The sequence below is a fragment of the Lacerta agilis genome, chromosome 1 (genome assembly GCF_009819535.1).
Source record: "Lacerta agilis isolate rLacAgi1 chromosome 1, rLacAgi1.pri, whole genome shotgun sequence".
Lineage (NCBI taxonomy): Eukaryota > Metazoa > Chordata > Lepidosauria > Squamata > Lacertidae > Lacerta > Lacerta agilis.
This window is the reverse complement of record NC_046312.1, coordinates 97,934,595-97,957,929: the sequence shown is the minus strand read 5'-3', so window position 1 is coordinate 97,957,929 and position 23,335 is coordinate 97,934,595. Positions and strand designations below refer to the sequence as shown.

The 23,335-nt window shown below is 43.7% G+C and overlaps 1 long non-coding RNA gene across 1 annotated transcript in view; it reads left to right on the top strand.

The window, feature by feature from the left end:
• The first annotated feature begins 2,146 nt into the window (after nucleotides 1-2,146).
• LOC117054998 overlaps nucleotides 2,147-23,335 on the top strand; it is a 47,213-nt gene continuing 26,024 nt past the window's right edge. Inside the window, exon 1 of the long non-coding RNA XR_004427561.1 lies at nucleotides 2,147-3,007. This is a non-coding gene — a long non-coding RNA (uncharacterized LOC117054998). The remainder of the gene's footprint in view (nucleotides 3,008-23,335) is intronic.

The following is a 23,335-nucleotide window of genomic DNA, read 5'->3' as shown; positions in this document are numbered from 1 at the left end:
TGTTTCGGCATTAAATGCTACACAGATTTGTTTTTGAATAATAATAGTTAATATCGGGGGGAAATCCGTACAGCGTAATTCCTGCATGTTAAGACCCACATAGCCGAACTAGCCCATTCCCCAAAGGGACTTTATTAACCTGCGGTTATTATTGCCTGCAAAAGAGTTCTCGGGCATCTGTTACACCACCATACATGGCTGGTGGGCTGTGTTGGCTGAAGTGAGGATTGGGAAACCTGTAGCCTTCCAGATGTTACTGTCAGCCCCAGTCAGCAAGGATGATGAGAGTTGTAGTTCAGCAGCACCTGGAAAACCATCCCTGGTAGAGTGGGTCACAAGTTGCCTGGACAGCATACTCGACAAAACAACATGGAAGTGTCTATGATAGACTGAAGGCATGACCTACTTAAAATGGAACAAACAGCCAATCCATTTCACCATTTGAAAGGTGGACGTGCTGAGGAAGTGAAATGACCAGCAGGTCACAATTCAGCATCATTGATAAGATGAGAATATCCTTAAGTCCAGAGTGCACAGATGCTAATGTTTAGTGGCTGTTTTCCAGCAAGTTGGTCACAGGTGACCTCCATGACTAGGATCTCTTCTCACCTATCAAAACCTACCCTGCACCTTTATAGAAGTGTTTGCAGAGCAGCCAGATGTCATGGCAGCTACATTGAAAGGTGTCATATTCACCCCCTCCCAGTTTAGAAATGTGCACCGGTGGCTAACTTTGATTACACATCAGTCACAGCACATTAGGCAATCTTCCAGCCTGCCAGTTCTGCCGTGCCCATCTCCAAGCTAAGTGTCATCAGGAAAATTGTAACACTCTGAATTAAGGGGTTCTAAGAAGAGAGAGAGAGATTACATAGCAGTCAACCTGCAAGTGGACTTTCAGCTCAAAGGTAAATGACCTTCATCTCAAGTGCCTGTCATTGAAAATGTCCCTCTCTGAATTCATTGGGCATGATGTGCCCTTGTCATTTAACACCTATGGGAAGTGGTTGCAAACCACTCAATTTGGGAGAGTATTGCATTCAATTTGTAGATACCCAGGAGAAAACTATTAGTTCTCTCCCCCATACCGCCCCCCCCCCCATATAGCCTGGTCTAATATGCATGACCCTGACTGTTTCCCCAGTGCCTGGAATGTAAAACAACATGATGTAGTAAACTAGAGTGTCACTCTAAGACTGGAGAGAGCCAGATTCAAATCCCCATTCAGATATATAAAAGGAACCTCGGCAACAGAGCACAGAAAGGTCCCAGGTTCAATGTACAGGCAGGACTGGAGAAGGACTCCTGCAGGTCAATGCAGACAATAGAAGAGGGACAGGGAGCCTGTGACCTTCCAGATGTTCCAGGACTACGACTCCCATAATCTCTTAGCACTGGCCATGCTGGCTGGGGCTGATGGGAGTTGTAGGCCAGCAACATTTGGGGGGTCACAGGCTCCCCATCCCTGCAATAAATGGACCAATGATCCAACTCTCTGTGGTCTATATTGTAAAACATATGGGGTGACGTTAGTCCAATCGCTATTTCTTAGCCTAACAAATATACAAGGTTGTTAGGATAAAGGAAAGGGATGGCATAAGCTTATGTAGGACAAAAATGGAAATGACAACAACAGGAAGAAGACTCAATATTAAATAAATTTACTGCTGTGTAACTAGCAGAGACAGATCTGCAAGTGCGCTGACGGAATAAACTTGTCTTTAAAATTACATGGAGCTTTTTCTTATGCACGCAAAAGTTGATTAGAAGACCCCACAAGGATCTATGTTACGGTACATTTCTGTTCCTTCTCCTGCTCGAAGCACTCTGTTTCATCAACTGATCTGAGTTCAGTCAAAGGCTTAGGCCTAATCTTTCACAAATGACCAACCTAGGTAGGTTAGGCCCTAGCTCCAGGCTGTGTGATTGAAACTCTTAAATTTTGGAAAATTACAAGTTGGAAGTATAAAGAATATGCTAGTGAACACTTCTTTTTCAAAGCACTGTGTGCCTGACCTGGAAAACAACAACAACAACAACTATAACTATATTAAGAACCGTAGGGTTTCCCCCCCCCCTTGCATCCTAAGCCCCTATGACACAATATTCTCTGTGTTTGTGCGTGTGTGTGCGTGCGTACTCATGGAGTTATGAATGATACAAATTGCATAATCCCATGGGCAGAGGTACAGACAAAGAACCTTAAACGACTGTTTCATAATGCTCAGACAAACACAGTGTACTTGATTACTGACAGAAACTTATTTATATCATGTGTAGTATGTAGACCACCATGACTCCTTTAATTTGAAACAAAGGTATCAAAAGCAGTCATTGTTTTCCCTCATAAACATTGCCGGCATTCCTCTCTGTGTTCAAAGGGCATCTTTAATTCCAACGTCTGTGTTCTTTCTGGTGGAAATAAGACTTTTCTCTCTGAAATCTCCTATGTGTACCTTAAGGAGAGGGAGGGGGGGTGGAGGGAGATACATATTGAAAGCCTGCCAGATACCACATCTGCCTCTCTTTGCACCTCAAAGGGTGAAGCCAAACAGCAAGGTGGCGAAGAGGAGTAAACCGATAAATTAACACTGTGAGGGCTACCCTCTCTCTTTCTGTCAAACAACTGTAGGTGATCTTTTCCCCCTGCCCTGGAAAAAAAAACAACCCCTCACGCAATCTAGTTACCGGTTTTCTAGCTGGCAAATGCAATCTGTAACACCTGTGCAACAGATACACACAGATGTACATATCCGGCTGTCAATCCATCTGTGGAAGGCACTGGATGGAACTGTTTGTCTTTGAAGAGGTGGAAAGGAGGGCAGATTCACGTACACCACAGTTAAGGAATCTGTTTTCTCCTACTGCTCATTGTTTACATATTGTGTTCTGTTCATATTTTCTCTCTGTCGTTCTAGGACCGCGCAGGTAGCTGCAACTGAGGCAATATAGCCAGAGACTCACAGAGCTAGTGGCGTCTGTTCTGTGGCTAGCAAAACTTAACAAGGTAAGTTGAAGCCTTTTTACTTGATTCTATCTCCAAATACTATGCGATGCTTCTGATCTCACCACCACCCCACCCCTCCAGTCATGTATCTTAATAAAACAGTCCAGGGTTTGGGGGCTTTTTGTAAAGAAGGATATTTGGTCCATGCCGCTGTGTCTCTGTTTCCTATGCGATATGTTGGTGGTGTGTAAATTTTTACAAACGGCGTCTATTATCTTTTGAATCCACAAAACAACAAAGGCGATAATTATAGTCTGAAGATGCTATAGTGTTTCAAACAAGCCTACAGTGGTGGTATTACAAAGAAACTGTTTGGTTTGCCTACAGCTTTTGCTGCACTCAAAGACATCCCAATTATGCTTCGCATTTCAGCAGAAAACTTCTGTCCTTAAACAGAAACAGCTTGTGTGAAACCTCTTAGAATTCTCCTTTTAATTTTTTTTTCTAGATTCTTCTAGGAATAAAAAATTGTCAAAATGGTGGATGTAGCGGGAAAGATGCCCCCCCCTTGCCCTTGTACAAATTAAGTCTGGCTTTGTGAATATAGGTACATTTTTTTTTGTTGTTGTTGGGGGGGAGGAGACAGGAATGATGAGGGGGATAAATGTATGTCATTTAAAACCTCTTATGTACATCTGCTACTTGTCAACCCGTGATCTCCTGATCCTTGAATATTTGGCAACCCTGTGATTTGCGATAATGGAATTACTAGGGGAAAAAGTTATCAACAAAGACAGTACATTATAAATGGGGGGGAAAGTTAGGCTTCAGATGTTTCAGAGATGAATGAACTTTGAAAAGGATGTAATGGTACTGGTGGGGGCAGGTCAGGGGCCTGAATGTTGTGAACCTTTCGAAGAAACCACAAAGGTCTTTAAATATTATGGCCAATGTTGTGTCTTGGGTTCGTGGAGCAATAAGTCCAGAGACACTTCTTCGTGAACAGCTCTTTATTGCAAGGATAGGACAAGACTGGCGAATAGGGGGTAGGGAAAGCTCTATTTATAGACACACTGGTACAGAGAGGAAAGATACATTTAAGCGGGAACCAATAATATTCAAACTTTCCGGCGGGACCCAATCAGACTGTGGATTGTGCTTGTACTCTTTAAATTGACCAATGACATTACTCCACCCGGCTGACAGAATATCTTACTTAATACACAACAGCCAATATAAGCATTACATGGGCCAGATCCTAAACTGGAACAAATCGTGGTCGGAGCTGTAGCTAGGTGATCTTGTGCCCTTTGCAGAATCGTCCAGATTGCGCCCCCTTGCCACGGACAAATTAGCTCTTCTTTCTACCTCTCCTCCCCCACACACTACTCCATTCAGTTCACCCTCTATTTAAAACCATTTCTTATGAGACAATAATCAACATTTATATTTATGGACATATTTTTAGCCGATTTTGTGGGGCCCCCATCACCTACGCCCCTGGCGGGGGCCCACCTCACCACCCCCTGATCGAGGTACATTGAAATCTGTTGACATTTATTTAGGCTTAACACCTAGATTAACTATTATGCTGAATGCTAAGTAGCATTGGGCCTTAAATAAATTGTTCTCCCTGCTTATAATGTAGCTATTGGGGAATGAAGAGTGCCCATGAATGGGAACTCCAGGATGCGGTTCACAAGGCCTCCACATCCTATAATCCAGCCCTGGCAAAGAGTGTTCGCAGTATAACAGTGAGTGAGTTTTGTAGTATGATGCCAGATCACAGATCTGCACATCTGTTGGATTATAACTCCAAAGAAGAGAGATGGTAAGCTCTTGACCTTGAAGTCTCCAAGTCTTGGCCTCATTACCTGGCTCGCGATAACAGCCACAGAGCATGTACATCCTATTCTAGTAAAATTTCTAAATGTGTGCTGAAAATAAATACTTCAAAATGCTTCATATTTATATGTTTTGATAACTGAGGAGGCTTCAGATTACGTTAGACTGGGATAGCTCAGTCGGTAGAGCATGAGACTCTTAACTCAGGGTTGTGGGTTTGAGTCCTATATTGGGCAAAAGGTTCCTGCATTACAGTGGTTGGACTAGATGACCCTTGTGGTACCTTCCAACCCTACAATTTTATTCTCTGTGAATGGTGAATTATAGCCATTCCTCACTTAGCCCACTGGCAAAACTGTGCTCACCCTCCCATTTTCTCTGTATCCAGGGCATTTCCATATCTAGTTTGTGAAGCTGTGTAGGTACAATGATGAGCACAATCTGCATCTGTCTTGTAGTTTATTGAGAAATGTGTATTTTGATATGGAAACATATCCAACTGTACTGATGTGTACAACAACATGCAAATACGATTTGAAATGCAACGGGGAGAAATGAGCTCACTACATTTCAAGTCAGCGGAGAGCACATGAAGGCCTACCTGGCCTGGCTGCCCAGCTGTCTGCTCACTTGCTTTGCTTGACCAGTTTCTCACTCAGCTGGGCCCCTAGATTGTTCAGACCCTAGGATTCCCTCGCCCTGTTGTGGCCAGGTGGGTGGTGGCGGCAACGACATGGGGAACCTTAGAAGGCCTGCCTGGGCCACCTGCTTGCCTACTCACTTGCTTGCTGTGCCAGCCTGCCCACTCATGGTGCCCACTTGCCTGCTTCACTCGCTTGTTCTGCCTGCTGTTGTCATGCTACAGTTGTTTGGCCACCTATCGGAGGCCATGTGAACTACAGCGTGGTGACTCCCCCCCCCCATACACGAATATTATATAGTAAAATAGATAGATTCGCCATTCTTATCTGTTTTATGTCAATTTTGTCTCTGATGTAAACTCTGGGCTTGTGCTTTCAGTGTTTCGCCTGCCCTTATGCACTTGCAGAAATGTTTATGCTTCTAAAGTCACTGGACTCCAATATGCTCAAAGAGGAAATAACTAAATTGAGGCAAATTTCAAAACAGACATATTGCTCTGTAGCTGTTCTTATGGAGAAAATGTTTTAGGCCGTACCTTAATAGTTTAACAACATTTGGTATGTTTTAGGGAACCAGCAGCAGCCAACACTTCCAGGTTATTGTGCCATAGTGGATTTACCCTCAGATGCCCTGCTGAAAAGTCCTTATATTGTTGGAATGGCAAGTAATATTGTAAAGCTTCTGCTCATTCCTTAGGATAAATAACCTTAATCCCTTCATGCACTTATTCCTAAAGAGGTAAACGATCTAAGCCCTTGCATATAGCTTAAGTTTAGTGTAGGTACAGTGTGTCACAATCGACACTACAATCCTGCGGAGGCTACAATCCTGCGGAGTAGTATTAAGCCCTGGGAGCAACCCAACTAAACACAGTGAAATTTATTTCTCAGGGTCAAACTACAAGTGAAGCTAAGTGAGTCTAAATTCTGTAATGGGGATTTCCCCTCCCTCTCCATTTAGGAAGAAGGGACAGGGACAGTCAGGATCATGGCATGCTTCTATGCAGTGGAAGAGTCGAGGCAGAGTGGGAGGAGTTTAAAGATGAAGATGGTCCATAGGCGGGAAGAGTCTCCAAGTGCCTCTAATCAGCAGACCAGCCTCAGCTGACAGTGTTTTATAGGGATCAGAATGTTACAATTCATTGGTGTAACCATCATCATTCTTTATTACGGTCAAAGACCAGCTCTTAAAAAGGAGGTAAAGTAAAAATAAAAGTAAATACAACGGATCCCTTTGACAAAACAGTTTCCGGGGATGTTACATATATAAAACTCTTTGAACAAGATTTAAAAGAAAATTATTAATTGCATTACAATGTTAAAAATTTAAAATAGTGGCTGCAGAAAGCTGAGCCCGGCTCGCTCGAGATTCCATTGAGGAGAAACTTAGATGGGCTGAGAAGAAGGTCTATATCTGCAAATTTGGACACAAAATCTGGCAACCGCCCTGGTAATCATCGGGTCTTTACCTAACAAGAGCAGGTTGTATAACTGCTTTTCTGGGAGGCTTGCAAACCTCACCAGTATGGGGTCCATGATCTCCCTTCGAGCTTCTCCAGTGGTGTAAGAAAGCATATTGCATTGGTGTGGCCTATTACCTAAAGCGCATATCATTAGCAAAGGCTGGAATCCCACCAGACACCTTCCAGATCACCAGTTCAATACCTACACTAGGGTTGATTCCCGAAACAGGACAGCCAAACCTACTTGTGCAGTTATTGCTGGCACAAAAGATATGTCAGTGAATAAATTGCTGTTTTTTAAAATTTAGCCCACAAAGATTTGACTAACATCATCCATATCTTCATAGATATTCTTGAGCCTTCTCAGTTAAAATGTTGAGAGATTACAGTTAACAGATGCTTTTATTAGATTCAAAGCTCTGTGTTGGCCTTCTGGGGAGATAGACCAAGATGTTGATCAGGTCACGGATAATGTAGTTGTTAACGATTTTTTTTTTTTTAAAAAAAGAAAAACATTAAAAGCCATTACTCCTCATTGAGATAATTCTGGCAACATTATTCTGTAGAAGTGCACCTTTTGTGTAACAACAAAATGACAAAATTGAAATGTTAAAAGTAGAGCATCTGAACAAAAGCCTGTGAAATCATTTAGACAAGATCATTGTCCTGCCATTGTAAAAGAACAGGGAAGTGACAGAATGGGGCGGGGGGGGGGGGGAAGAGGCACTTGTCACAATAAGGTAAAGAGGATTCCTCTTTGTTCTGTCTATCCTACTTGGAAGGGTTTTCGGCTAACGGCAGAGCACCCTCCTCTGGCAGCTTGCCCAAAATGAAAGTCTTCAGTTTGGAGACGGGAAGCCTCTTTCACAGGGGAAAGAAGCCTTTTTGTAATTTAAGCCTGCAGCTATGTCTTAACAGAGAGGTATGGCACTCTGTGGGACACATAATCATTTGTGTACAGAATCAGATGCTTGCTTCTGTTATGAATGGAATGCTACTATCACTGTGTAATCACTACTACAGGTACTTCTTGTCTCAGTTTACACTGCTTACGCTAAAACTCCTGCTGTTCTACCAGGGTGGAAGGGAGGCACAGTGGAGACTGCCCTACCAACTTCACAATCTCGCCTCCGCAAGCCCCTGCCCACTTAACTTCTTACTTACAACCAACCTGGGGGTGGCTGTGCCTGGAATTGTCTCTGCCTCTGCCTGCTGTTATTCTCCTTGCCTTCTGCCCTACCAGTCCCAGTGGGCACTAGTCACAACTAGGGCAAGGCAAGGCTTTCCACAAGCCTTCCCATCGTTGGTCCCTCATTTGGTTTCCACTCTGCGACTTTCCCTTTAACGGGTTGCTTTTTTTCTAAAGGAAGGAGCCACATGGTTGTGAAATGGAGAAGACGTTGAGTGAGGCCTGAGGGTAGCTAGGAAGCAGCTGGAGAGAAAAAAGCGAGAGGGTAGTTTGTGCTGGGAAATAGCTGTTGGTGGACGAATGCCAAAATATAGAGCGGGAAGGATTTGATGTAACAGCAAGTATGGAGCCAAAATGGAGGTTGGATATGGAGTTATCACCGCTTAAGAGTTTGGTTGCACACACATTTAAAAGCTTTTGAATAAAATGGTTTGGGAGATCTCAGTTGCCTGGAACCACCAATGAACAAGGCTCCCATAAATGTGTTTTAAGGGGGGAAAGGCATTTTTTTTTTTTAATTTGGTGCTGCTCAGCCATGAAACTCACTGGGTTCAGTCAGTGTTTCTCAGCCTAACCGACTGCACAGGATTGTTGTGAGGATAAAATGGAGATAAATAGAACCACCTTGAGCACCTTGAAGTAAAGGTGGGATATAATATTAATAGTAATTAATATTCTGCTGACCAGCTTTGCTATCTGTCTCCCCCACCCCTAGGAGCAGAGAGGGAACAGCAGCAAAGCTCTGTGTGTTTGATGTCCAGCCTAGCAGACTCACAAGGCCTGGCAAGGGCTCCTCCTCATGCCCTCCTCCATCATTGGGGCATTTCACCTCAGCTGTCAGAACATATTGGCCCTATCTGCACTGCACATTTAGATCAGTATCACCCCACTTTAAGCAGCTATGGCTTCTCAGAAGGAAACCTGTGAACTGTTAAGGGTGCTGAGAGTCATTAGGAGTGGAGATCCCTATTTCCCTCACAGAGCTACCACTCCCAGAGTTAGCTGGGAAAAGGGCTTGATTGTTCAAATCACTCTCAGCAACCATAACAAACTCATATTTAGGGAAGCCAAAGTGGTGTGTGATACTACTTAAACAGGACAAGGCAGAAGTGGCTGCTTTTAGGAACAAACTCAGGGAAGCCCATGCCCTTGCTCATTCACATCAAGCTACCCATGCTGATTTAGGTCTAGCATGCTGCAGGAGTGTTTAAGGGAAAATACACTCCTGCTGCTGCTTTCCGACCATCTTTACAGAGCCTCGGCATGCAAAGCCCTTTGTTAATCCGTGCACCAGTGAACCAGGAGGAGCCTTGCCGCACATCTTGCGAGGTTGGGCTTTCCCTGTTGTGTCCTATGCATAGAACGAAGGCAGCTCTAGGCTTTGTCCTAAAACTCCATGAGGCATGGGCAGCCCAGGGGCATTATCTTTGATTAGTGCTGCTTTACTAAACAAACGGGAACATTGGATTGCAATAGCAGCCTAAGCAGCAGACCGAATACTAAATGCCTGCAGTGGCGGGACACATTGCTGAGCAATATACTGTACAAGGAGCTTTTGTCATAAGTGTTGACCCAAAACATTTGGTCCATAAAAAGAGTTACAGTCATGGGGACTCCATTAAAGAGATCGCTTTAATGCAGGATCTGTGTCATGGCGTAAAACAAATTACTTCAGACATTGCACTAAATGGGTGGAAACGACACAGGAAATGGCTCCAAATAAAACAAGAGGCACACCAGTCACCTATGCACAGGGGCACCGTTTTGAAGCAGACGTGGACACATGTCCTTGGCATCACAACACAGTGCAGCCCATCACATTTAGAAACTTCCCCCCCTCCTGGGTGCTTCTACCAAATACGGGCATTCCTCCTGCACAAACGTTTTGGAGAAGCTTCTGGATGCAGATTTATTTTTATTTTTAGAAAACATTTAAAAGGAAATATTATCCAGTGCACAACCTACCATTGCACAGTCATTGATTGAGTTCTGCATGGTAGTTTGATAAATCAGATTCACTTTCTGTTAATTAATTTGGATATATTAGCAGTGGCATGATCCAATATTACTAGGGATCATCTCCAACTTTTGGTCACTCTCAAATCATGCATTTAATTTCATCTCTGATATATTTTCAAGCACGAGGGCCAGCCCTAACAACCGATTTCACATTGCCTCAGTGTAGCTTATTTCCTTCCTCCTGTCATAGATAGTGGTGGTACCAGAACAAGAAAAAAAAAGGCCAGACAATGGGCAAGATGAATTTCTGGGCAGCCTTCTGAGAGAAAAAAATATTTCATATTAATACGTCCTAAACGTATTTTCTCTGAGGTAACTATTGCTTTTGATGGTGTTAATTATTAATTAAGCAGGCTCAGGATCTCAGCCTGTATTTATCCCTAGCATATTTCAAAAAGTGAAAAATCCAGACACAAAAGTTGTTGAGCTTTTTAATGAATACCGGGCTGTAAGGTCCTTGGATGGTTGCTCATGAGAAACCAGGCAAAACTCCAGCTGTTTCTTTAGTAGTTTTATTGTGCATACTATGTACAGTGCAGAGCTTAAAAGTTCATGTCTGTATCAACTGTCTGCAGAATCCGGGAGTGGCCCCTTCCGGTTCTGACCCCAACATAAGAATTTCGGTATACGAAATCTCCACCTCCCCTCCTTTCGTTTCTGCCCTCTGCATACTTGGGGCGACGGAAATAGTGTGTCTCCCTCCTCGCCCGCTGAGCGAGAGGAGTGTATGGTCTCTCCAACATCCCCAGAGCCTTCCCTCTCCAGCTCCTGAGCTGCCTGCCCCTCCCCACTGGAGACGTCGTTGCTCACTCCGCTGGACGAGGAGGTGCTACTGGTCAGGTGGCGCTGAGGCTCTCTGTAGCATCCCGAGAGCCCTTCCACCACCCTGCGCTGAGCCAGGAACAGTTCCCTGACACGGATGTATGGCAACCCTACCCTGAATGACAACTGTCATTCAGTTGTAATTTGTATGTGATAAATTTTCCCTCAAGTAACCAGAAGACCAGCAATTGGGGTGGTAAAGTTGTGAGTTATCTGCTTGCCCCCTTCACTTCACTCTGGTGCCATATATGGTGGGCTATGGAGGTAGCGACATGCAGTCCTCCAGATATTCCTGATTTCAGTTCCCCCGGCCATGCTAGCCATGATGGGAGCTAGAGTCCAACAACATCTAGAGGGCCACAGGTTACGGTAATCTCCACTGACCTAATGACATCCTTAACTTTTCCCATTGAAAGGTTGTTCCTTTTAAGCGCAGGCATAAAATTCCACTGCCTTTCAACCTTTTTTTAACTGACTGCCTCCATGTTTTCCTCACCTTAGTTGGTGAAGTCAGGTGATTGATAGGTAGTCAGTCCCACCCTCCTGTCAAGTTTGGCCATGAGGCCAGCCTTAATGATCTGGTCTGTGGAGCCAAAAAGGTTCCTACCCCTGTAGTATGAGGAGGAAGGGCAGTAATAGTGAAAGGCCCAGTCATACGCCCATCCTGTATAAATTAGAGCTACATAACATAAAATTTATTTATTTATTTGCTGTCTGAGAAGACTGTAAGGTGGGACATGCTGATAATCTTCCCCTTCTTCACTGTACAACTATATTGGCCATTTCTTTCTTTCTTTCTTTCTTTCTTTCTTTCTTTCTTTCTTTCTTTCTTTCTTGTGATTTGGAAAGCTATTCAAATGATAGAAACAGTTTTGGATATAAAAACTGGCTTTCAGCACTCTTCTTCTGAGTAATTGCAACTATTTTCTGCTTTCTTCAATGTCAACCAGTTTGTGTACCATGTGGCTATACACCACTAGTCATCCTCATGGTTAGAGTTCCAAAGCTGTGAAGTATGGGAGGTGCCACCACTGGCGGAGAGAGAAGGGTGTGGGGGGAGCGCACCACCCCCGGCAGCGCGATCCCGGCGGGGTGCCATCGCAGCTGCCCCCCTGCCCGCGCTGGGTGCCACACCCTGCGGGCAGCGTGCCACACCCCCGAGACGTGCGCCAGCCACGCCCCCACCTGCTCTCCGCCACACGGTGCCACCATAAATGCAAGGTAAGGACTGGGTTGTAGTCAGCAGTCTGGCAGGAGTCAGGACTGCCCAGAATTCTCCTGCCCTCAACACAACTAAACAAATCAAAGGATCCACTCTTGCCCTATCCCCCATCAATAGTTTATTGATCCAAATAAACCTTTACAAAAACAAATACTCCTTTCTAACTGGAGACCTGTACCTCTCAATTCATCCCAAAGAGAATATGTGGAAATGATAACACTTCTTCATGAGAAAAGGGCTTGTACGACCTTTATTTATGAGAGAGGATGGAGGGGTGTTCCATTAAGTGCCCACCCTCTTTAAATTACTTTGCAAACTGAGCTTAGGCACATGTCACTGTTTTTACGAACTCATGTGCTATGATCTCCCAATAACAAATAGGAGAGGGTGCCTATTTTGACCTCAGAAGCCTGTTCAAAGTCACTGTGAGCTATTATTTGAGTAGCTTGAGGTGAAATAATGTTCAGCTCAGCTTCCTGGAGCTGCATTTGAAATGCAATTAATTGACTGCTGTTAGTTGTCAATTAACATTTATTATCAATTAGTTCATCAAATTGATTAGTTGGCAGGACCTTAAAGCCTAAATGCACTCCTTTCCATTATAAATATGTCTATAAGGGTAAAAGCAACTTGCTAATTGATGTCAAACTGAAATTGCTTATGTTGGTCAAGATACAGGCGAGTACACTGTATTTTAAAAGCCTATTCAACTCATTTTGCAGAAAACAACACAGGGATTTTTTTTTTAAACCAACCTTATTTATAGGAGAAATATATATTAAAAAATCAGAGTAAATGAACAGGTATGGGGGGATTGTTGATAAAGGTTTTTCGCTCATCTATCACTGTGGCAATGACTGTTAAGTGTTTCTTCATACATTGACCTGGTTTTCGTGTAATAGTAAACCATAAACTATGGATTACTGTGAACAAGCAGCGTTCTGTTTTATGCAGTTCAGTCATATCCACCTCTCTCCTCCCTGTGCTGCTCTGGGAGGAAATAAACAAATACACCAGCTTAGCATTACACGTGGACCAATGTTCATGGTTTGGTTTGATTCAAACAAACCATTGCAACAAGTACTATAGCACTAAGGCTGCACTCTGCTTTGTTTCCTCCCATAATGCAACACAAGGAGGAGAGGGGCAGGTATGATTGATCAGTGTGCACTGGAATGCAGCTCATTCACAGTAAACCATGGTTTGTTTTAGGTCGTGGCTTGCCATTATGTGGTTTTCCACCAGAAACCCCCTCCCCCATCTCCTTCTTTTTTAAAGACCCCCTCCACCCTCAAATTCTGAGCATGGGAGGGCTTGTCACAAGCACCAGACAATCAGTACTCTGCATTGTTAGACTGGAATTTGCACGCGGCATAGACACCTTCTCCTTTAAACAAAAGGAACCAGTTGTTCCTGGGCTCAATTCACTTTGAAAGTTTGCTTGTCCCAAAGGGCTCATTCTGCAGCTGGTGCTGCTCTCCCCAAGGTTTGTGCATCTGCATCAGGCCTACTTTAATGACAAGTAGTACAAATTCTTATATAAGCAGTGGCTCAGAGGCTCTATTCTTCCATCACTGAAGTGTATCAGCGTCATTAAGGAGGGACATCTATCTGTGCCTGAAATATAGGAAGGTGTCCTGATTTGAATACATGTATTCTTTCTTTCAAAGGCATACGTGTCGGGGAGGGAGGGGAGGAAGAGAGTTGAATTTGGGTGGAGGTGGAAGAGCTTGTTATTTTAGGTATCACTTTCTTTTCTGTTCTCTTACAGGCCAACTAAGCACTCGCATAGGGAATATGAGCTGGGTGTGTGTGAGGAGGGAGGCTCTAATTTTGCACAACAGAATAGGGAACAGCTTATTTATTTACTTTCTAAATCGTGTCCTCCCTTAAAGAGGGGACGTGTTGCGGTGAGACCTGGAAACCGATCCCCTGTGTTGTGGGTAGGTAAGACTGGTCAGCCACAACACCCGATTGGTAGGTCCCTCAATGTTGGGTTCAGTCTGGCCAATGGGGCGCAGTCCAAACGGATTGAGGGACCTATATATACCCATGCACGTGACCCAGAGCTTCCTCTTTCGGCGCATGCATTCGGAACACCTGCCCACCTCTCCCTACTTTTAGGGCTTTTTGCGCTTGACCTTGCTATGCCGTCGTGTGCCATCTGTCGTTGGGAATGAGGCACGGCAGGAATTTCCCCCACTTGGCTGATTGGCTGTTGTCATTTGGGTTTCGCCTGCCGCATAGCAAATTGTCACAACTTGTAAGGTTGTAGATAGGCTCTGGTTCAGTTGATAGGGATGGGAGAACGCTCTCGCCATCCCTATGTGAAGGGTATCCAGGGACTCAAATGGTTTGGTCAACCCCTGAGAGGGGGTTGTGCCCATGCCTGAGTCCAGGGGGACATTTGGGTGGCGGAGATAGCCTGTTCCCGGCTTTCCGCTTATCCAGGTGTTCACCCTTGGCTGACCTATGCTGGAACACTGGGTCAGCGCTACCTGCATGGCAGGGAGCTAATCAAACCTGAGCCTATGCAACCACTCACTTTCTGTAATCAATAAAGTTGTGGCCTAAATTCTGCCAAAAAACCAAACTAAAATTTGAGTCAAGTGTGAATTGATTTGGGGGGGGGGTTTCTGGGTCTGAACATGCAATTAGTTTTTACTGAAGATTTTTTGTGTTGCAAAACAAACAGAAAAGAGTATGTACAGCATCTCCGTTTTTGATTCATAGCCTTTTTTTACAGTATGTTTTTTACAGTAATGTTATTTCATTCTATTACACAGTGTTTGTGTAGGGTATTGTTTTGGCATCATGGGCAGGTTCTTTATTTGTACATCTATTTATTTTTTAATAGGGAGTGGTTCAGTATTTTCAGGCTCATAGCGTTTCCGTACAGTTTTCAGCATGTCCAGCTCCCTGCCTTCTGTTTGTGCATCATGGATCTGAGCGGCAATTGGTGTGTGTTTGTGTGCGTGCTTCTTTTTATGGACACTGAGTACCTGCATTAAAGGGTTCTTCATGCCCCTTGCCTTTGTGAGCAGCTAGACTGTTCCTATCTGCCCCCTCCAAAAATAAAGGGGGGGAGAGGAACACCCTGTGACCTAAATATGGCTGAAAGACACAACATGTGACCCGCTTAGCGCGCCTGTCATGGCCTGGAGCCACAGCAGGAACTCTATTAGTGGGAACAGCACAGATGCTACCAGATGGCCAACATATTGTCCAGAGATGACCCATGTATAATTGCAGAAAAGTTCAATACATTCAGGTTTTGAATTTAATTGCATTGACCACCTTAGCTGCTGCTGCTGCTGTACAATTTAATGTATTTAAGGTGGAAACTTGCTCTCTCTGAGTGCAGGAAGATATCCAACTGCTTTTAACTTCACAGATTTTATTGTTCCGTGCAATTTAACACCTGAACACACAGATGTGAGTGAGGCTGTCCTTATTCCGCTCTCCACCCACCTCAGCTTCTCTTCGCCTGAGATTTGAATCCAGCAGCAAAACTTCCTAATTCAGGGAAGGAGGCTGGTGGGGGGGGGAGTGAACCCTGTGGAGTGCCACGCTCATCGCAGGATTTGTGGCACAGTGCATAGAGCACTATTTTCAGGGACACATCTCAGCACAGCTGTGAAGGTCATTGGCCCTCACAGGGCTGTTCTGGAGAGAAAGGAGATATGAATTGTAAAGCAGGGCATTTGAGAATGCCATTAATCATAGTGATGGCTTTATTTGAGTAAGAACTGCTGGAGTTGAACTCGCCAAGTTGCTTTCTAAGAGCCCCCTTCACATGTTAGTCGTGTGAAGGGAAGTCACGCAGTTAAAAGTGCACCTCTGCTGCACTTCTTTCCCCATTTGGGACAATGGGAATGTAATCTGGGGCTTCGATGAAACAACTACACTGCTTGCTTGGTCTGAATCAGTTGGAATTCTGACTCATGAAGAAGGTAGGTTCATTTTCCTCATGGCCCTTCATTCAGCATTCCACACACAGGCCAAGAAGCAAGCCAAAGAGACATTATTTTTTGCAGCAGCAGAAAAAAAAGCTAATGCTATTCTAGGCTGCGTTAACAGAAGTATAGTGTCCAGATCAAGAGAAGTAATAGTCCTGCTCTATTCTGCCTTGGTCAGACCACACCTAGAATACTGTGTCCGATTCTGGGCACCACAATATAAGAAGGATGTTGACAAGCTGGAACCTGTGCAGAGGAGGGCAACCAAGATGATCAAGGGTCTGGAAAGCAAGCCTTATGAGGAACGGTTGAGGCAGTTGGGTATGTTTAGCTTGGAAACAAGGAGACTGAGAGGAGATATGACAGCCATCTTCAAATATCTGAAGGGTTGTCACATGGAAGATGGAGCAAGCTTATTTTCTCCTGCTCTGGAGGGTAGGGCACAAACCAATGGCTTCTTCAAGTTACAAGAAAGAGCTATTTCCATTCAACACATAATGGGAATGAGAGGGGTAGAGGGGAGGGGGGGAATAACGGGGGGGGGACCATGACATTTTAAAACATCTAAAATAAATATATAAATTTTAAAATTTGAATAATCGTGTTCTATACTAGCACCTACCAGACACATTGGGTTGATTCAGCACATAATTGGGCTCTGGACAGAACTGGTTTTTAAAAAATACTTTATATATAATTGAACTGGCATTATACTTAAAACACAGGAAAGCTTGTTTTAGCACCCTCCTATTACACTTTACACACCCTATGCTTTAGCTAATCAAATGCAACCCTCCACCTCATGCATTTTTGATTTGATCATTGCCTCTTGAAGGGCTGGGCCCCCTGCCTGCTGTGCATTGTGATGGGGGATATTTAGGTTCTGCGTATAGGATAATGATAGCGCAACATGTAGCCGACGAGAAACCTTCCAAGTGAATAGTGCAGACAGATCAATTCACATGCCACCAGCAAGTCCTCTTTTCCAAACTGTTTCTTTTGAGAAGCTTGTCCTCTTTGCTATTTGCTTTGGGAAGGACTAGGTGCATTGATCGTATTTGCATCACTTTTGTTAAAAGTTAATGCCTGGTGTGGGGTGAGGCAGGCACGCCATGGAAACTTGCACAATACACCAGTATTGGTGAAGAATATTCTGCAGATAAGGAGACGTACTGGAGTTTCTTCAGCCATGACTGCCAGCTTTAAGAGAAAGAGAGAGAGAGAATAGGACTATTTTGTAATTTGGAGAGTGTTTGCATGAAATGATAAGCTATGGCTAATGGTTTAGTGTGAATGCACAGATTCCTCCCACTTCACTCCCCCCTCCCCACCCCACAAACAGGAACAACAAGCCATGAACTTTGACTTAGCGTTGTGCCCTGCTGGTCGATCATTGTTTGTTTTGCTCAAACAAACCACTATAGTTAAGCCAAGAACGGAGCTTGGCTTCAGATCATGATTTCTTTGGAGCAAAACAAGCCACTGTTCCCAAGTTTAGACATACTGGTAACACCAAACCATGGAGGCAACTAGTGAGCAACTAGCAGGTCACACAGGACAAGAGGAAGGGTTGGGTGTGTCCTATGGATTGGCTACCTGTGCACTAGAGGCTTGGCTTGTGGGAGTCTTTTTCTGCTACATCTTTTTGTAGTACAGCTTGTGGCACATCAGTGAGGACAATATAATGAAATGAATATATCAGAACTGGTGAATGGGTGGTCCTGCCTTTGAACAGAGGGTTCCCTCCATTCCCTAGTTGTCCCTCCTGGTTCCTGGAATGTACACTGCCTGCTCCTTCCTAGTCATTAGGCAATAATGAAAGCTAATTCATTTCCAGGTCCAATTTAAAGTGCTGGTACTTACCTTTTGAAGCCTTAAATGGTTTGGAACCCAAATACCTAATAGCAGGGTTCCCCCCCCCCCTTTCCGGAAATCACTGGAACAGTAACTTGCCTGTGCAGTCAGAAGAATTCACCTAAAGATTTTGTTTAAAATTTAAGATAGTTTGCAGAAGACAAGAAGGCATTGTGCGGTGTGTTCAAACTGAAGGTGGCACAGTTGCCTGTCAGACTGTTACATGTGAACAACTACACAGGATTTTATTATTCATTTATTATTGCATCATTTATATAATCTACGGCATTTATAGCCCACCATTCCTCCAAAGAGCCCAAGCTGGCACACTCTGTTTGCTTGCTTGCTTCCTACCCATATTATTATCTTCACCACAACCCTGTGAGGTAGGTTAGGCTGAGGGTTGGTGCTTAGCCCTCAAGGGTCACCCAGTGAGCTTCATGGCTAAGTAGGGATTTGATTCCTGGTCTCCCATGTCCTATTCCAACATTACAGACAATACACTACACATGCTCTTTTTTATGAGATCCACTATCGGATTTATTGCAATTAAGAATAAATAGCACATATCAAGTGGGGGGTAGGATTTGGATTAGGAACCTAGTGCTAGTGCAGCGGGCAACCACCTACAAAAGTAGGGCCCTTAGATAGCATACCTGGTGCCAGTGCATTCCTCTGTTCAGCACCAGCCAAATGCCATTTAAATTTTACACAACGCCCTAGAGCTGTGTTATGATGGGGAGGTTGTGATAAACTGAAATAGTAACAGCTTAGGGGGGGAACATTTAAAGGGTTGGGTCATGGGCAGCTATTGTTGGTGGCCCCTGCCAGGGTGACAAGATCCCAGCAGATGCCTGTGGATGCTACACCATAGTGTAGCGTAGCTCATTGTTGCTATTCTCTGTGTCCTGCAGCTACCTTTATTTTTTCTTTTTAACAAAACAAAACAATACCCCAAGTCTGGAAGATGCATCTGCTGTGTAACATCCAGCTTGGCCCTCAGCCCAGCTTGTCTGCCAGCACCAAGCACAGGAGTGAACACAATAACATTATTGCTATTTATTGCCAGACTACAACTCCCATTATCCCTGACCATTGGCTATGCTGAATGGGGCTGATGAGAGCTGTGGTGCAGCAAGAGCTGGAGGGTCGGTCGCTGGCTCTCCCCCACCCCCACCCCACCCTGGTGCTAATCAAAACTTGAGTTGTCTTCTTGTCTTCTGTGAATCAAAGCAAGAAAGCTCTGAAAAGTGCATATTGGAAAATAATTGTAAGTTTCCCACTTCAGATCTTCAAGTGTAGTAAACTGCTGTGGCCCACTTGATTGTTGTGAGCCTAAGCTGACAACTTGCCCCAGTCGTCTCATGCAATCATTTAGGTTGATTTAAGAGCGACCCAAGCTGTGTTTCCTTTTTGGCTCGCTCTTTATATATCTGGAAGCAGAATCTCACCATTGACATTTTCTAATAATTCTGCAGGATGATGTTCTGTTTTGTCATTTGCAGGATGAGGAGAAGCATCCTTCATGGGAGGATATTATTTTGAAAGCAATTGCTGTTCATACCAGTGTATTCCTAAAATTGAATTGTGTGCATTTTTTTGTTTTTAAAGAAAAGAAATAATCACTTCTTCTGAGCTTTGGGTTATATTTTCTGTAACTAGAGATTACTTATAGAGAACACTGTATGTCTTATTAGCTGCTTCCTGAAGTCACATTTAGAAACATTCAGGTACACAAAGATGATCCTAAAACAGCAATTGATGAGTCTGACTAAGGATAGCTGAAAGGAGGGTTCCTAAGCGTGGTGATTATATGATGAGTGTAAACAAACAGGAAGCTGCCTTGAGCTGACCGAGACTAAAGGCTTGTCTGGCCCCAGTTCAAATTGCCCCTCAACCATCAACTTACCAAGAAACTACTACTCTCTCAGCATTCTGCAGAATGGGGATAACAATAATGACCTTATAAAGGTAAAGGGACCCCTGACCATTAGGTCCAGTCTCAGACGACTCTGGGGTTGCGACGCTCATCTCACTTTATTGGCCAAGGGAGCTGGCATACAGCTTCCGGGTGATGTGGCCAGCATGACTAGTTGCTTCTGGCAAAACCAGAGCAGTGCACGGAAACACCGTTTACCTTCCCGTTGGAGTGGTACCTATTTATCTACTTTCACTTTGACATGCTTTCGAACTGCTAGGTTAGCAGGAGCAGGGACCAAGCAACGGGAGCTCACCCCGCCGCGGGGATTCAAACCACCGACCTTCTGATCGGCAAGCCCTAGGCTCTGTGTTTTAACCCACAGTGCCACCCGCATCCCTAATGACCTTATAGGCCAATATAAATATGCTTTAAGTCCATGTACTGAAGGGCTTTAAAAAGCTGGAGTGTGCCACATAATGCAAATACTAATGAGGATAATACCAATACAAATAATAATAATAATAATAATAATAGCTTTTTAAATTGGTGAGAATTTCAAAAGTGGTTTATGGTGCATTCAGAGGGGTAAAAAAAAGAAGTTAAGTGAAGCTGAGTATCTGTGAGCCTGTGTAGAAAAACTCTGGTTTGTGGCATTTTGAGTTTTACTGAATGAACAACAGTTTTCTAAATATGGATTCACAGGATTTCCTGTTTGCACTTTTGAAAGAGACTTACCGGTATTCAGATATGCTGTAGAGAAGGAAGAAGTCATTTGCATAAAGGGACAGCAGTCTGCATGGAGGACTTTGTGTGCATAGCGAGTGTGTGGCACCACCACCAGGTAGATCATGTGGTTCAGGTGTCACACATCAGGTGATGTGGACTTTCTCCAAGACTTTCACCTGTGGCTTTGCTATTCATAGTAGACATTTCAGCCACTCCATGACTAGCCAGCCATATCCAGCAGTTACAGCCTGGACTTTAACTACAGCCGTACCTCGAGTTATGTACGCTTCGGGTTGCATACTTTTCGGGGTACGAACTACGCTAACGCAGAAGCGCAACCCAAAGCACGCGCAATTCGCGCATGCGTGTTTTCGCGGTCTGCACATGCGCAGAATTGGTACCACTGTATAAACAACACTATCTAGAACCTAATTTAGTTACATTTGTTTTAAATGTTTCATTTGCTTTATCTCTCTTCCAGTTATGCTTTCATATAAATGTTTTAAATGGGTTTGTTTTAGTCATGTTTGTATATCATTGGTCCTGTACACAGTTTGAGGGGGAGAGGTTAAATTGAGCAAGTGGTATTTTCTAAATTCAAAAATAAATAAGCTAGTGAAGATTTATAAAATAATCTTTTGAGGTAAGAGGACTGCTACTTTGAAACCAAACTACAAGGTTGCTATTGTTAGTACTACTCATATTACAAGAAAGATAATGTTGCGCTATCTAATTTGCACTCTTGATATGATGATGCCTTCTGGGTGGATGTGATACTTTGCAGACACCTGTAGAAAGACCAGTGCAAGTCCAGATACTGGTCCAGCCAAAGATTCAGTTAGGAAATGGTATCAAGTTAAGATTTTTCAGATGTATGTTGTTTGAAAGTCCAAGAGACAGTGGTTGAGATGAGTCTGAGTTCCAAGCATGAAATTGGCTTATTTTGGGGAAATTGTGTGGTCTAACCAAAATGTGTGGGTTTGGCCTATAAAGGGTAACTAGGCCAGTCATGCAGCCGTCACTTCTGTGAACTGATTCCCTACGTTAAAGAACACAGCTGCCTGCGAGAATCGGTGATTACATTCTTAGTACAGTATTTCATTTAAACTGGGTACTGCTGGATGTTGCTCAAATTACCAACTGAGCTTCAAATTCCTATTGGCTGGCTGTTGATGTAGTCATAGGAGTCATAGAAATTGATAGGTTGTCTCTCAATCACAATTCATAGTTATATAGTTTTAGCATAGTTTGGTAATTTTCTTTAACCTGAGTTGTTATTGGGTGAGAAATGTCCAAAGTTTGGCATTTGCTGTGCCTGGGAACCACCCTGTGTGGGTAGTGTCTATATGGAGTTTAGTCACTGGGTGGCACTGGATTTGAGAGTTCTCTTCTTGTCGGCGAGAGCCAAAAGTTCCTGTCAAGTGTGTCCGCTAAACCTTCCGTGATAAAATGTAGCACGTCATATTTTCCATGAATCACCCTGATGATAGGGTGACCAGAAAACTGAGGAGCAGAAACCAGAAATTTAGTAAACCTTCACCAATGAAAAAATGGGGGGGAAATCTAAAAGAGGAAATGCTTGTGGCTAGAACTTTTCTACTGGGCTCAGTTATTTCAATTCTAACTGGTTAACACCCTCTTCATCTGGTATATATTTACACATTGGTGTTCAAACTCCTCAACAACAGCTGAGAAGCATTAAATGAATGGGTGCTCTACTGAATGACTATTTTATTGTTGCAGGTAAAAGGCCTTCTGTGCAAAATTGCTTATTCCGATATTTGTCAGTACATGAATGATAGCTTCATGGGTCCTGCTTTCCTCCCCTTTTGTAAAAACCTGTTGAGTATGCCTCTCTTTTATTGTTCAAGTGCGTTGCAATAAACTGCATAAACCTTCCTAAGATGTTGTGCAGTGGTCCACCTTAATTTCAAATAGATACCCCTTGCAATTATGTCAGCTACTTAAATTTATTTGCAGACAGTCAATTCATATTGATCATAACTTGACCTTACAGTGACCTTGAGCAAAGGTACTTTGCAACTCTCATAGATATTGTGATCAATACCGGTGAGTAATTGACTATACCTAGTTACTGATAAATGAAGAGTGGTTGGTTTGGGCTTGTTGGGTTTTTTCCCTTCTCCTTCCCCCCTTTCATTTTTAAAGGTACACTATTTTCAGAAACAAAGATAATAACGGATCATTTAGTCAACAGCTTGTAAAGGTTTTGTATTGATACGCAAAGGTATAATGACAACCTCAGGCATTTACAAGTGGCGCAGAACAATGGGGTGCAAAGATACAGGAGAAGGAATCATTACTTCCCCAGCTTCAACTGCAAAAAAACATGCTATTTATGACAGAGAGTGCTGAGAACAAACACACTTACTTAGCCATGTTTGTTGGTGACAGCGTGTGCCAAGCCATGCCTCTTTCCCCTATACATAAGACAGGACTAGTGAAGAAAAATGCTATATCCTTCGCCGTCGTCTTCACAGGAAGGAAGCTGTTAGCTCAACATATTTGTCTCCAGAGCAGCTCTCTTTTTCATGTTGGTGCCTGAATTAAATTGCACCTCCCCAGGTATACCCAACTGTAATCATGAGGAAGAGCTCAGTTTGGTCTCAGCACATCTGCTACATGTTGATACGTTTCCCCTCCCATGCCGAAAGTTAAAAAGAAAGGATGTTAGAAGACGCTCTCCCTGGTTGTTCCTTCCGCTTT